This window comes from Phycodurus eques, chromosome 16 (assembly GCF_024500275.1).
Source record: "Phycodurus eques isolate BA_2022a chromosome 16, UOR_Pequ_1.1, whole genome shotgun sequence".
Lineage (NCBI taxonomy): Eukaryota > Metazoa > Chordata > Actinopteri > Syngnathiformes > Syngnathidae > Phycodurus > Phycodurus eques.
The window spans coordinates 1,142,349-1,158,928 of NC_084540.1; the positions used below are offsets into that span (position 1 = coordinate 1,142,349).

At 41.6% G+C, this 16,580-nt stretch overlaps 1 protein-coding gene across 9 annotated transcripts in view; it reads right to left on the reverse strand.

The window, feature by feature from the left end:
- The window catches only part of LOC133414588 (thyroid hormone receptor alpha), a 69,296-nt gene extending 53,529 nt beyond the window's left edge, over positions 1-15,767 (reverse strand). For 4 of the 9 annotated variants that reach the window (XM_061700053.1, XM_061700059.1, XM_061700048.1 and 1 more), the window contains exons 1-2: positions 15,655-15,767; positions 2,335-2,391 (exon numbers count right to left, since the gene is read on the reverse strand). The gene's annotated coding sequence lies outside the window, so the exon portion shown is untranslated. Of the gene's footprint in view, positions 1-2,334; positions 2,392-13,735; positions 13,824-15,471; positions 15,488-15,654 lie in introns of those variants that run through there. The other 5 variants (XM_061700050.1, XM_061700049.1, XM_061700054.1 and 2 more) reach the window with 5 other exon arrangements.
- Positions 15,768-16,580: the final 813 nt, after the last annotated feature.

A 16,580-nucleotide genomic window follows, 5' to 3' on the forward strand; every position in this document is an offset into this window, starting at 1 on the left:
CAGCAGACGAAACAATTTGGAATGTTTGGACCAAGTCTGCTTCATACACTTGAACAGTGATGCCAATTTGATTATTTTTGCTGTAGAATGAAAATATCTGGGTTGGATCCTTCTGCAGATTCACCTATAGAAATAATTCATATATTTTTAACATCATTTACTGTAAATAATACTGTATACTACATAGACATAATAAGTTAGGTGTATAATTTGCTATACAAAGGCATTTAAGTCACTCCTATAGCAGACTTACTTTACACTACATTGTTACCCGTCTTAAGGAAACAGGTACCAAACTTCAAAAGAAAATTTTATTTCATATCAAGATATCTAATTTAAAGCAGTACCATGATGTGACATACTTTTTGACATATGTCTGACAACCGCAGACCTCAGAACGCGGGTTGAACAGTTCACGAAAATCCATATCACATATATTACGGCTTTGTGGTCACAGTTGATGGTGACTGTTATAAAAACTCTATTATGTCTTGTATAGTCTGGTTAAAACTGAAAGAATGACAGTCTGACATTTAAAACATCATTGTGAAACTTTGAGGTTAAAAGTAGTTGATATTCTGGCTACAAGGGAGGGGGCATTACTAGTTCAAACATGCTTTTCATTTATTTGACAAAGTCTTATCTTATACAACTTGCTAAACGCAAATACTTACTCAATGTCACTAAAATGGAGTGGCATCTTTTGCGCATACTGGGTACAAAAAGTGTGTTTTCAAAAATATAAATACAACAATTTTAAAGCTCTAACCCTTGAGTCAGTTCAAACAAAAGAATTTACTTTTACAACCACATTATACAGTGGTGCCTCGAGAAGACACGACTTTTAATCATTCCATGACCACACTTGTAACTCAAAACATTCATATTGCCTATAATCTTTCCCCAATGAAATTAATGGAAACGCCAGTAATTTGTTCCACCCTCACCCACTAAAAAAAAAAATATATATATATATATATATTAATAATTTTATGTTTTTAATCAGGAAAAATAGCACGATAATATTGTACTTTATAAAACCAAAGTGTAACAACATAATTAAGTAAAATGTAAAGAATTACACAGTTTGTGCATCATAATTTATTGCTGCAATCCAATTCATTGTGTTGCTCCATCTGGTCTGCCCGCCTTGGTCACAGGGAGGCAATAGAATGTATAATGTAATATAATATAATGCCCTACCTTCATGCAGACACAACTATCAATGCTAATGTTAGCAAAGCATTTATGTTTAGCATTGTTTGTTAGAATTAAACTAAGGCAAAGCTATTTTCCACAATTTCCTAAAACAATTTGAAATGTGGACTCGTCGGATGATGGTTGTTGTTCAGTCATCAGTCATATTTTTAAAAAACATTATTTCACAAATTCTGCCAAGCTATGTAAACTTATAGGCACAACTCTACATATATGCAGTCATACGTACCCATTATATTGAAAGTGTAGGCTACAGCTTTTGTATAACCACTAGGTGGCGGTGATATATTACAATGAAAGTGTACACCCTTCTCATAACCTCTAGGTGGAGGTGGCATTTTGGAATGAAAGTGCACAACTTTTCCCTCACCACTAGATGTCGACATACATTTACAAAATCCATCCATCCATCCATTTTCTGAGCCGCTTTTCCTCACTAGGGTCGCGGGCGTGCTGGAGCCTATCCCAGCTGTCATCGGGCAGGAGGCGGGGTACACCCTGAACTGTTTGCCAGCCAATCGCAGGGCATATAGAAACAAACAACCATCCGCACTCACATTCACACCTACGGGCAATTTAGAGTCTTCAATTAATGCATGTTTTTGGGATGTGGGAGGAAACCGGAGTGACGGAGAAAAGCCACGCAGGCACGGGGAGAACATGCAAACTCAACACAGGCGGGGCCGGGGATTGAACCCGGGTCCTCAGAACTGTGAGGCTGACGCTCTAACCAGTCGGCCACCGTGCCGCCCAGTTACAAAATGTGAAAGTTTTTTCCATTTGCTCCTATACCTATGTATAATGCGCACTATTGACGTTCGGCAGTTTTTTGGGGAAAAGAATTAGCATTATACACGACAAATTATGGTAAAGATTTTGTTCAACTTTAATACTCGAGAGTATATTTTTCGAGAGCACTATAACAACCGCAGCTGTAACAAAAGTGCTATAAATAAAACATAAATCGCAATAATTTAAAATAATAATAATAATCAATACAATAATAAACAAATAAATAAATTATTCTTTTCTAATTAAAATATACAAGAGCTGCCTTTACTTTGACATTTAGCATTCTTGATCCTTAATATACTTATGAATGTGCAGAGAACTAACCTGGTTCTTTAAGAGGCAGGTTTCCTCAATGAAATGCTTCATATGGCATAAACAAAACTGTAAAAAGAATGGGAAAAAAACACTCTTAGAAATAGTGACACATTTTATAAACAGTGGTTGATATTCACAAAATAGAATAGTTACATTTTTAAATCATCATGAGAATTACACATGAACCTCCTAAATTGAATGCTTCTGAAACAGACCAAGATAAAGTACGGAACCACGGGCCACATTTGACACATTCACAGTCTGACCTGCCTTCGCAAAGCCTTTATGAAGTTGAAATAAAACAGCAACAGCAACAAGTCTTCAGTGTTTAGAACTTGTCAACATTGTTTGGCAGCTTTTCTGACCCCTCTTGTGGGGAATATATATATATATATATATATATAGTACTGGCATTACCAGATAACTAGCGACCCTTTATTGCTCAGTGACTGTTTTTCTCAATGTCTTTATGTCTCAAAGTGTTCTGTGTCATTTGACTGTCTGTTGTCATACTAGAGCGGCTCCAACTATCGGAGTCAAAGTTTTTTGGACATACTTGGCAAAATAAAGATGATTCTGATTGTTCAGCTACTTCACAGAAACGCTCTCCTTGGTGTCACCTCTGGGAAGATTTTTATAACCTCACTTTAGTTTATCTATATGTCTTCCCCAATAGCAAGCAATAGAAGGACACAATGTTTCAGAAATCAGAAACCCAATTTGGGTAGATAATCTTCTTTTGTATGTGCGTATGCCAAACATTATGCCAACCAAAATCAAACAGACAGCTAAATAAAACATTTTTGTATGCTGATCTTCATGATATAGCATTGTATTTTGCCTTCTACATATAGCCATCCATCCATTTTCCGCACCGCATATCCTCACGTGGGTCGTGGGCGTGCTGGAGCCTATCCCAGCTGTCTTCGGGCGAGAGGCGGGGTACACGTTGAACTGGTTGCCAGCCAATCACAGGGTACATATAAACAAACAACCATTCGCAGTCACATTCACACCTTCGGGCAATTTAGAGTCTTCAATCAATCTAGCATGCATGTCTTTGAGATGTGGGAGGAAACAGGAGTGCCCGGAGTAAACCCACGCAGACACGGGGAGAACATGCAAACTCCACACAGCCGAGGCCGTTATTTGAACCCTGGTCCTCAGAACTGTGAGGCAGATGTGCTGACCAGTTGGCCATCCTTTTACATAAATTCATTTGTAGTGGGAATGACTTAGCAAAATTATTTCTAATTTGTAAACCTAAACAGTTGGAAGTATAAAGGCCAACATGAATATATCTGTTTGACTACACACACAGAGTTGCCCAAGATGCTGTCATTACAAAACATGGTATGTTAATTTCTTTAACACTTAATTGTGAGAGCTACATGACATTTTATTGCAACATATATGTGATCATGCTTTTTCTTTTTTATCAGGCATTCATATAAAAAATAATAAAAAATTTTAGTTGAAATAAAACTGATAAAATGGCTACACTGCATTCTAAATTATCACACAAATTGTATTTAAATGCCATAAAGATTTTTAAAAAAAAATAATTCAATTCTACTCATGGATGGTATTGCGTCTCAGGCCTCTTTGGATCGCTAAAATCAATCTCAGAGACTTGTGAAAATTAGTTTGCCAGGTGAACCCAATAAGAGGATAAACTACTGAGGAAGGACGTTCCACATTATGAAGCAGATTACATTTTCAAGCAACATGGGATCAAGAAGAAGAAGAACAAGAAGCAACTTCATTGTCATGAAGCATACATGCATGTACATGAAATGTGTTCTCTGCATTTTATCCATCATAGTGAACCCACACAGACTTGTTAGCGGAACACACTGGAGAAGGGGGCAGCTGAAGCGCCCGGGGAACAATTTGGGGTATCAGTGTCTTGCTCAAGGACACCACAGCCATGAGTCTGGGGGATGTTGGCGGATGGTCAGGTCGGGGTCTTGAACCTATGTCCCCCACGGTGGTAGGTAATGATCTTAAGCATTGGGCCACGGGTGCCCGGAAGGATGCCGAAAAGCGTGTGCCATAAAAATAGATTGAATTAAGCAGCTGGTAGCCCATTAAAAGGTATTTGAAGCTGTTAGATGTGTAGGATCCTCTAGAAGCTTGATCTTGGGGAAGCAATGCTCACAAGCAGAAACGGCTACAGTGGGCTCAGAATTACAGGGCTCATTTTTAAACCGTCTTGTTCACTGATGAGTGCCGCGCAAGCATGCAAGTGAATTTCACTTTCTCATCATGTACAACCTCTGCCTCCTGACAAATCTCACCCATATAGTTTCTGGAAAAAGAAAAGAACAGTGAGCGTCCTTGTTTTACTCGATAAGTAACAATCTGAATGCTCAGACTCTAGGTCAGGTAAAATCACACAGCTCAGATTTCAGGGGAACTTTCACCTTGCAAGCTTAGCAAATCCTTCAGAGGAACTAAATAAAAACAAATAAATTACTAAACAAACATCAGGTTTACCCGTAGCTGACTTTCAGAGTCAGGTTGTACTGTATTTTGTCTCTACTCCATTTAGCCATCTACTGAACTATAGTCTAGTCTGTAGATTTCAAATATTATACTAAAACTTCACAACGACGTGATGAAAACAACAACAAAATAAACCGTTTTAATGTCAAATAAAACATGGACAGACAACGACCGATAATATAATATTGTGTCGTATTGTCATTGTTACGACATGTCATGTAAGATGTATACAGTAATTGGTACTTACTGGGACAGTAATAGCATTTGGGTTGTAATACACCTGACAATGTGCCAGAATCACCTTCAACAGGGCTCAGGTGACATCTGTGGCAAATTGGTGGCGTATCCTCTTTCACTCAAGTCAATGTACATGGTAATGCGGGCTTTTATTTGCAATACAATGTTTCTGCGACAATTTGCAGCCACTTAATTGACGATCAGCTGTTGATCTGCACTCATTTCCTCTCCACACAACTATAAGAATATAGATGGTAATGAGAATATAAATTAAACCTGTGCTCGGCTGTGCTGTCACTCTTACACAAAGTCAATAATAAAGCCGTTTAAAAAAGGCCTTCAAGAGCAACGTTCTGTTTTAATTCATGGTTGCAGTACAATGGTGAAATTTCCGGTCTGAAAAAAAGAAAAAAACGCAACTCCTTCAGCTGATGCCTGAGTAGCACTCAAACAAGTGAAACACATTACAACTGTACATAAATCACTCCAGGAGCTTGCTGAATGTCACTAGTTAAAAGGTCCCGTATTTTGGCTATTTAGACCTCCACTGAGTGACTCTCTAACATGCATTTAGTATCCCTCCATCCATCCATTTTCTGTACCGCTTATCCTCACGCGGGTTGCGGGCGTACTGGAGCCTATCCCAGCTATCTTTGGGCGAGAGGCGGGGTACACCCTGAACCGGTCGTCAGCCAATCGCAAAATACATATAGACAAACAGCCATTCGCACTCACATTCACACCTACGGACGATTTCTAGTCTTCAATCAACCTACCACGCACGTCTTTGAGATGTGGGAGGAAACCGGAGTGCCCAGAGAAAACCCACGCAGACACGGGGAGAACATGCAAACTCCACACAGGCGAGGCCGGGATTTGAACCCTTGTCCTCAGAACTGTGAGGCAGATGTGCTGACCAGTCGCCCACCGTGCCGCCTGGATTTAGTATAAAAGTGTCAATTTCATTTATAATTTAAAAAAAAAAAAAAAAACACCTTTGTTTTGTCATACCAATGTTCAGAAAAGGTCCCACTGACAGCTACTGACTTCTGTTTGACCCAGTTTTGTATGGCTTTATTTGGCTAGGACCGCCCTTTTTCCTCTGGTTGGTTCCCTCAATGTAGAAGACCCACTTGTGAGAGCACAGGTTTTTGTTATGTTGACAGAGCTGGCTCTGGAGTGGAAAGGGAAGGGAAGGCGGAGATCTTTGCTAGTGAAGCAGATAAGCTCAATTCGAATAACCTGAATTCAGGCCTCTCGGCAGAAAAGAGTCTGGAGCTCAGGAATGCATGGAACATTTTAATGCATATTTTACATGTTGACTGAGGCACCATAGAGACAATATTACATCCCAAAGACTAGAGAAGTTGGTTTGGCAAAATATGTCCCCTTTAAACTTCTTTTCACAGTACTTTAATTGGTCTATAAAACATATAGTGGTCGAAACAAGTTCTGGTGTACCAAATTCCAGGCATCTCGAGTCAGCCGGTGCTCATTTCCTTTATGCATTTATTGTAACCCTGACAAGCATTTTCTTTTTTTCCCAGTTATCTTGTAAAATGAGCAGATGTCACTAATCTCTATAATGTTAGCCTTTGAATTACAGTGCTACAAAATGACTTACTTGCTCCAGTGTAACAAATCATTGTATTCTGTTTTTATTTACATTTTACACAATGTTCCAACTTCATTGGAATATGGGTTTGTAAATAAAATACACCCAATTGACCAGATGCTGATTATTAAATGTATTAAAGTGCGTAGAACACCACCGAGGATTTTGCCAGTCAAAGTTGGATGAAATAAGTTTCGCTCTACCAACCAATCAGCGGACGGAAAAGTGATAACGTCATCGAGCGCCAGCCCTCTGGCACTGTGAAGAAAAATTGGAAAACTGACTGGGCAAATAAACAGTTTCTTGGCTAATACTGTACTACATAGTTGAAGTCACATCGGCTCGCACTATTGATTTTGAACGCCCTGGGCAGATTTGATTGATGTGACAACACATAGAAGCTCAAATCTGATTGGACAAATTTGAACATCCACGTGTAGGCTACTAGAAGCAGTGCAGCCATGAGAAACGCTCCAAAATGAAGAGAAAAGACCGCTGGGAATACGTTCAGTGCTTCTGATCGTGTCTAGGCCAGCAGAGAAATACATGGTAGCCCTGACCGCCAATCACTGTTACAACAGCTTGCTGCCAGAAAATACCCTTTAAAAAGTCACTGTGCAGGCTTTACTGAACTAGATGGACTGCCTGAAGGGATCAATAAAGACCTCACCCTTCCTGGAGAAGGTCATTCAAAGCAAGGAGTCTGTCCTTTTAAAGTAATCTTTGGACCACTACCCGTTGTGGAAGCTCCTGACACAGGTGTGTATGTGAGGGAGATCTCTACTCTGGGGTGTATTTTTAATTGGTTTTCTAAAGGTTTCTTCCTGTTAAAGAAGAGTTTTATTTTCGTTTACTGTCTTGAATTAGATATGTTGTGCTGAACAGCCAGGGAAAAGATGAATGTTTTCTTACGTAACCACGAGTTCCATTTTCATTTCATTATCATCAGGTTTCCTCCTATCTTTGACTGTGGTCATCTGCAACGGCGTAACGGTAAAAATCATAAAAAAGACATAAAAAGGCGTCACATAATGTCATCAACAATGGTGAGCGAAATCTGGATTTTTAAGCATTTAGAGGCAAATTTTGGTTCGAAATTGTACAACCTCATCAGTATTCCAGTTTAGAGGTTATTTGTAATGTGTCTGCGCAAAGTCAGCTAATAATAACAATTTCAGGACTATTCGGTTGCTACAGTGAGATTAAGTTTGGCAGAAATGTTATGCGAGCTGTTGTTGATAAGATCACATTTTTTGTCTCGGAACAAAAAAAGAATACAACCACTATAATTTGCCTTGAAGTACTTTGATAGAAAGGATTTGCTTCAGATCTGCGATCATTTGAACAGGAGCATGTGGGAGATTAGGTTAGACACATGAACAAATGCATTTGTCAGCCCTCTAGAGTGCTGTGGTTGACATCAGAGACACAAAACGGCGCAACGGAACAAAAGAAAGAAGCACAATATTGATACTGTTTAACTTCATTATTTTGGAAGGGAAACCTAAGTGAAAGGACAAATGAAGGACAGAGAGAGAATACTGTAAATGTTTGTAAGAGAACATGTCATTTCACATGGTACCAAAATAGCCAAAGAAAAAGCAGTCGACAGCAATTTATTGTACAGTGGAACCTTTAAGGCGGGGTATCTTTAAATGGTGAACCGCGTTCCGGGTCTGGACCAGGTCAACCCACAGTTAATTGCTGTTAAATAAAGGAAGTACGTGCATCAATGCAGCCTTTTTTTTTTTCTAGCGATGCACCGAAAACACTGCGAATGGCTGGCGACCGGTTCAGGGTGTAGCCCGCCTCCTGCCCGAAGATAGCTGGGATAGGCTCCAGCAGCCCGCGACCCGAGTAAGGATAAGCAGTAAAAGAAAATGGATGGATGGATGGGTGCACTGAAAATAGCCCAAAAGTACATTTTTTCACCGAAATAACATGTCTCGTGCATAACATGTCACATGTTGATCACTGAAAGCCAGCGGGTGAGTGTGCACACATCATAGTAAAGAATTCTTTACCATTAACAAGCAATGCCCTGTAGAGCTTTGCTGACTTTCCAGTTGAATTGACTGGGAGGTCACTTTATCATACACACGCGACACTCACGGTTTGATAATGACATAGTGCCATAGCGCCATAAATCAACCATAAATGTGAAATAAGCATCCATCCATCCATTTTGCGTCCCTCTTACCGTCACTAGGGTTGCGGGCGTGCTAGAGCCTATCGCAGCTGACTGAGCGAGAGACGGGGTACACCCTGAACTGGACGCCAACCAATCACAGGACACATATAGACAGACATTCACACCTACGGCAATTTAGAGTTTTCAATTAACCTACCATGCATGTTTTGGGAAAGTCGGAGGAAATGGGAATACCCAGAGAAAACCCACGCAGGCACGGGGAGAACATGCAAACTGCACACACGGGAGGCCAGATTTGAACCCAGGTCCTAAGAACTGTGAGGCGGATGTGCCTTGTAAAATAAGCATAAATGTTAAATAACAGATACATAACAGAAACACACAGTGATAACTTTTTTTGGGTAATAATTCTCATTTGCATGTCACGATGAATTATGGGAACCGCGTGGCTTTTCCGTCATCATGCTAGTGGCTACTAGCACAAACGCAGCGTTCCTATTTTTGCCAACCTCGCTACCTTCCACTGTGGGAGAAATGCCTGTTGCATCCCATTTAGCGCTGCCCCAGATACCTACGAGCTAACGGGACTAAATACGACGCCGAGCCGCGGAGGCGAATGTGTGCCTCACGTCTGCTGTCAATGCAGCATTAAGTCAGTAATCATCACCTCGAAGACAGTAAATAAACTACACTTTTAGACAAGTACCATAATACCAAAGGACAGAGGACAAGACGGGACAGATGGCGCACCATGCTAATCGCTAAGCTATTACATGAAGTTGCAAAACACCAAAATAAGCAATTGGGTGGTACAGTACACTCGTCACTTGTCTGGCTGCATCCGCGTTATAGTGGATATTAGCCAACGTCGAAGAGCAAATTAGTACATTTATCGAGGAAAATACGGCAATATACGATAACGTTAAACAGCTACCGTCAATGAATTAATATGTCACCGCTGCTACATCCCCTGAGAAAATGAACCTAGAATTTAAAAGTATGTTCATACAATACATCTTTATAATATACCCTTTATTATTCCTACGATAGAAAAATTTGCATCATTTGAGCGCGGAAGACATGTGGCTGCAAATGAGGCCGCCATTGAAAAGTTGATACAAGGACGCTTAAGCTGCTGTGTGCTCCACCAACAAGTGTGTGTGTTCACTGTGATGCGTAAAATGCAGAGAACAAAATTTGGGTGCATGCATGCATGTTCATGACAATAAAGATAGTTCTTCTTCTTCTTCTTCTTCTTCGTCTATTGAAGCCATCATTTAATAACAATTCTGATTATAGAGTTATTATGTTGTGGAACGGAACAGTATGCAGAATGTCTTTACCCTTTTACATAATATACTGCAATAACTGCCCCGTTGGTAATGTTTTTGACATTTTAAAAAACATGGAAGTTCAGACAAATTGTTCTGGAAGCGAATTTCGATAGGTTGACAGCTCTGCAGTCATAGCCATAAATGCAATATTATCAATAATTAGCAGTTTTATAATTAAGAATTGGCAAGTTTGATTTATTTTTAGATTTTAATCTATGTAAATCGTTGTGTTGCATTTTTTGTATGAAAAGTGGTTACAAATAAAGCTTGATTGATTGTTAATGTCTTTCTGTGTCTCGGCTTTCGATTTTCAGCCTTTGGCTACATTCAGTATTACAGTAGCTCTTGTTGTGATCATGTGACCACAATGAGCCAATCAAACTGTCTGTTTAACAGAAGAGATTTGCAGCATTTAAGACATGACACGGCATGGCTTGTTCCGAAGTTTGGAAAGTTGACTCAGAAAACACAGTTTTAAAAAATGAACGGAAGGACCAGTACCTTTCTATTCTTCCAGAAACCAGCACAAAATCGTTGCGTCTGATACGTTGCAACACGGTGGCTTTAATACAGTATAAGCGGGCACATTAAGTAGCACTTTCAAATAAAACACAAGCTTGGACCAAATATATCCACTAAACTCGGAGGTCAAAACACACAAGATAATCGAACTGAGACTCCAGTACGGACTGACAACCTATCAGAGAGCAAATGATTGTTCCCTCCGGATAGCGTAGAAATTGGGGCAACGTAAACGAGCATTTAGCCACGTTTCGGTCAAAAGGGAATGTGTCAATGCAGCTGCTGAGACTTTATTCAAAAGTAAACACAATCACATTTAACACTTAAAATGTGCATCCACCTTCTGATTGACTTCAAAGCTAGGCTTAATTTGCCTGTTCAGTGTTACTTGACATTTAGGCCTGGGATGATTGTGCTGCTTTACCCACAACCCGGACACCCCCCATGCAAACCACACAATCCTCTACGACCCAGCCCCCCCCCCCCCCACGAAAGAATTTCTTTTTTTTTTCTTTGAGGAGCAAATTTGCTCATCATTTCTTCATTTGAGGAGCAACTTTCTAATTGTGAGGAGTAATTTTTCCCATCCTCTGCATGTGTTACGCATATTGAAGAATTGACGATAAAGGTACTTTGTATCTTGTAAAACATATTAATAACAAAGTAGCCTGGTGGTATGCTTTGCAATTTATACTTTAACATGCCATAAGTAATTTTATATTGTAGTTGACCTCTGCACTATAGAGGGAGAGTTTACGGTTTCAAGTGTATTCATGTTAGACATCAAAGCTCTCTATATTTTGAGGTTTTTCTACAGTGTAATGTGCAAACTATGGCTTTCATTTGCTCTGTGTGTCATTGACGTTTACCATTGAGGGAAAATGCCATATCCATAATAAACAGTTCCTGTTATTGGGCTATGCAGATATGAACAATACAATATATCTTGTATGTCAGCCTTGTATGTCACGACGACTGTGCTGCAGTGTTCCCTGTGGTCAGGATGCAATAAAATGTAGCAATGGACCTCAAATGTGTGACTCACATTTATTACTTCATGCTGTATAACATGCATGACTCATATCAAGCCTATTGAAGTAGTACAAGCATTCCAGCTTTTGTACATTTTGTCCACACATAGGCTAGGGAAATGTGGAAGTGAGTGTCGTTAATCAAGAAATGCATTACTGTACTAAAATGTACACCAACAGACCTTTTCTACAGTATATCCTGACGAGGTGAAGACTATACTCACTCACAGCCATCTACGTAGTGTTTTACTGACCATTTTGCAGAATGATTTGAGATGGTGAACCGTGAACGTTCATGTTGCTGTCATGGACAAAACTCCTCTCAGCACAGCCAAATCCACATAATTTAATAAACACCATTTAGTATCCAACGGCCACATGATAGATGACAGAGATTAGACACATACACACAGAGAGACATACAGACAGACATAGAGAGACACAGAAAGCACAAAAAATAATTAATGCTCAGTTTTGATTGACACTATCGGAGAAACATTCATTTCACAATGTGTTCATAATTGCACTTGCACTGGTTTATAAAAAACCATGCATCATACTAATATTTGTAATTTACTCATGTAGCTAAATGAGGTATGCCAATTATTAATAACGGCTCTCGGTATTTATCAGAGTGGTGCAAGGACCAACTGGTCATAATCTTGTGGTGAGTGGTGTCCGGTTTCTACAGTATTGTGGTTTGGCTTTGTCATAATATTACAATACAGTAGCTCCAGAGCTGTTCCGATACCATACTTGCATATTACCATTTCGTTCAGAACAGATGTGAAAATCTGGGAAGTCAACCCTTACCAAGAAATTTCTTCATCAATGTGTTAGTATTACTATGACTACCTGTCAAATAGAGTTGTTTACCCATGGTCAGCGATTGCACAATGAATCTCTCTCTGTCTTTCAGAGCGAGCTCCCTGGATCATGCAAATGTGGAAGAAAGAAGGTTAATGAGATCCCACTTGTTATGCGTGCTGTCCAGGAGCTTTACTTTTGGTGTCCAACGTATCATATTTGGTCCAATCAGGACATATCACAGCATGACCTTTTGGTACAGTGCACCGGATGTGCTCACAATCTTTTGGCCACCGCATCTTCTGAGAGCTGCAGGCAAGATACAGTTCTTCACATAGCTCAGGTAACTGTTGGCAATCTTTATGATGTCAAACAGTCATGAGCCAGATGTTTAGATTGAATGGCACGAAAGCGACTTTGTCTTCAGATAGACTCATGGTTGTTTTCCCACATAGAAATGGTTTTGATGTAAAACTAATGCTCACGATCAACTCAGTATCCCCCCCAAAATAAACTAATTTGACCCCTCACAAGTTGATTAAGGCCACATGAAAAAAAGATTTTGGGATAATCAGTTATGTGCACTCCAACTAGGGCAGTCACTATCGAATATTTTTCGAATCACTTTTACTACCGATTATTCCAACGATTAATCGGATTCAAAAAATATATTTCGCATTAAGGTTTCTTGCAAAATCACTTGTTTACTGTTTATAAACCAATTATTGTTGTTTATTTGGTATTGTTGAATGATTAAACATAACCAAATAAACAACAATTAAGCAATAGCTACTTCTTGGCTACTGATTTGTGCGAAGGGCTACTAGTTTGATACACACTTCTGAGGCTGCTTCTGGTTCAACTCCAAGTCCATTACAGGTTATTCATACTACGGCTCCAAATAACGATTATTTTTTTGCAGTAGATTAAACTGACTTTTATTGTATCCATAAATTGATTCTAATTCAGTTACTGGTTGTCAGAAATTAGGCAAAAATGTTGCTTGTTTTGAAAAGTAAAAGTAGATGTTTGTAAATGTATTATTTTGATTCAACACCAAAAAAGTTATTTACTTACTATTTACTTTAGAGAAGCTAAAGGAAGATTACAAGAAGACAAAGGCAGAGCAGAGGACCATGTGGTGGAAGCTGAGACAGGACGAGTGTTGTGCAGCTTTTCTGGAAGAGGTGAGACAGGCACTCACTCGGTGGACAGGAGGAGCTTCCAGAAGATTGGAGCACTACAGCCAAGGATGATCAGAGAGGCAGGCAGGAGAGTACTTGGCGTATCTTCTGGCAGGAAAGAAGAGGAGACTTGGTGGTGGAACTTCACAGTACAGGATATCAGACAAGGAAAGAGGTTAGCAAAGAAGACGTGGGACACTGAGAGGACCGAGGAGAGGCGAAAGGAATACATTGAGATGTGACGTAAGGCGAAGGTAGAGGTGGCAAAGGCCAAACAAGAGGCGTATGATGACATGTGTGCCAGGTTGGACACTAAAGAAGGAAAAAGAAGGGCGGCGTGCCCTCTCCAGGTCGGGGATGAGATCCTGCCCCAAGTGGAGCAATCTTGGGGTCTTGTTCACGAGTGAGGGAAGAACGGAACGGGAGATCGACAGGCGGATCGGTGCGGCGTCTGCAGTGATTCGGGCTTTGCGTCGGTCCATTGTGGTGAAGAAGGAGTTAAGTCGAAAGGCTAAGGTCTCAATTTACCTGTCGAGCTACGTTCCTCCCCTCACCTACGGTCACGAGCTGTGGGTCGTGACCGAAAGAACAAGATCGCGGATACGAGCGGCCGAAAGGAGTTTCCTCCGCAGGGTGTCCGGGCCCTCCCTGAGAGAACGGGCGAGAAGCTCGGTCATCCGGGAGGATCTCAGAGTAGAGCCGCTGCTCCTCCGCATCGAGAGGAGCCGGATGAGGCGGCCGGGGCATCTGATTCGGACGCCTCCCCGGTGAGGTATTCCGGGCACGTCCCGCCGGGAGGAGACCCCGGGGATGACCCGGGACACGCCGGAGAGACTATGTCTCCGGGCTGGCCTGGGAACGCCTCGGGATGCCCCCCGGAAGAGCTGGTGAAGTGGCTGGGGAGAGGGAAGTCTGGGCGTCCCTGCTGAAGCTACTGCCCCCGCGACCTGACCTCGGAAATGTGGAAGAAAATGGATGGATGGACGGACGGGCCGTTGCTGGACTGCTATAAATTGCGGCGATTCACGACTGAGGTACACTATGTCCAGTTGTCCTGAACGAGGCAACTCGTTCAACCATTTTTAAGGCAAAACACAATGACAAAACCATCTTGCAAACAACACCGGGTACTTTGTATGCACTACTGGTCTCAAGGTGTTGAAAGAGCCTAAATGAGGTATTATTAATAACAGCTGTCAGTATTTATCACAGCGGTGCAAGGGTCACGTGGCCATAATGCTGTGGTCAGTTGTGTACAGTTATGTACAGTAAAGTAGTTTGGCATAATGAAGATGACAGCTTTATGTTACAGCATATCAAGTGTTCCGATGCAATACTTGTACATTACTATTCTATGGCTATCATATTTGCACACAAATGACACGTGTGAAGCGCAAAAACATACTTTTCGGAACACTGTCAACAAATCGGCCATCTATACAGTACGGAGACTTGTTGTCGCTGGACTGCATGACATTATAGCGACGCATTCGTGAGAGGCACAATGTCCCATCTTCCATAAAGGCAACACGTTCAGCCATTTTTAAGGCAAAACACAATATCACGTAATCTTAAAAAAACCCACTGTACTTTGTATCCATAAAGGTCTCAAAGCGTTGAGGTAGCACACAGTCGGAGGCAGACTGAGTTCCTGTACGTTTTACACGCTTCTATACGTTCACGTATGGGTCACGTTAGCGTCCAGGGAATAGACAGGCCGGCCGGCCGGGTTGACGTGAGGACAGCGCTCGCTCACCTTGCACCGTCGCCCTCACTGGACGTGATATTAGGTGGACCCCGGATAGGACCGACACTCACCAGGCTCCACTATGAGCTGCGCGGCCGCCTGAAGAACCGTCAACAATTCAGCCACGCCGACGACGTGAAGAAAAACGCAGAACAAATACGTGGAAGTGAAAGCGACAGGAGCAGCATTTACCGTCTCAAAAAGGCGTCCGAGCCTCTCCCAGTGGCCCACTTCCCTCCGCCAACTGCCACGGTCGGTGTGTGCGCGCTGCGTCCTCCCCCGTGCCTGTGCGGCCGAATGCGGGTCAGAAGAGAGCAGGCTGCCTCGGCTGTGGCGGAGGGCTCGTCGCGAGGCTCAGAGCTGCTCTCTAGCGGCGGAGCAAGGGACTGCAGCGGGCCACAGTTGCATAAATCCTCCGGAATGCCGGCAGAATTAAAGGGACATGACACGACGTTTGACCACAGCGACGTCAGTTCAACAGCAGCAAAACTAGGCCAGGGGCGGGAAAACGGCAGTGCACAAATGCCCCGATAGATTTTGGGGGGTGGGGGGAATAAGAAAAAGTTCAATATTTATGTTTGCCTTGTGTATGGACAGTGATGGGAAGTAACACACGTTTCTGCATTTAATAAAGGGCTGTTTGCAATTTTTAAAAAAAGATCCCTTTGTCAGATTTTTTTAAACTGTCAGTATGAACCTGACAGTAGTACATCAGTAAAATGACCTGCGAAGAAAATTATTCCTCTCTGGATTTAATTTAAGCTTGAAGAAACCACCACGCCCAGTGAAAAACAACCAATCAAGGTGTGACACACGGGTGTCAATCATTTGCCGTGCACTTGTTTCCTCGGGCTTTAGGCGCTTTGCTGAAACTACTGCGGAATAGCCACCTCCGGTTAGCAACAAAAGTTGAAGAGACAAAACAAGGGTGAACATAGAAGCTGCCTCTCAGAGGACGAGGGGCCAAAGACAGCTGAGATGATTCAGAACTGACGCAACATTTCTGTTTATTGCCTCGTTTTAATTTTTAATTGACTTTACATTTAAAAAAAGAAAAGCTCAAACGAGGGTTACATTTTCGTAGACCGCGCTTATGTGGCCGGGCGCAAATGCTGGCA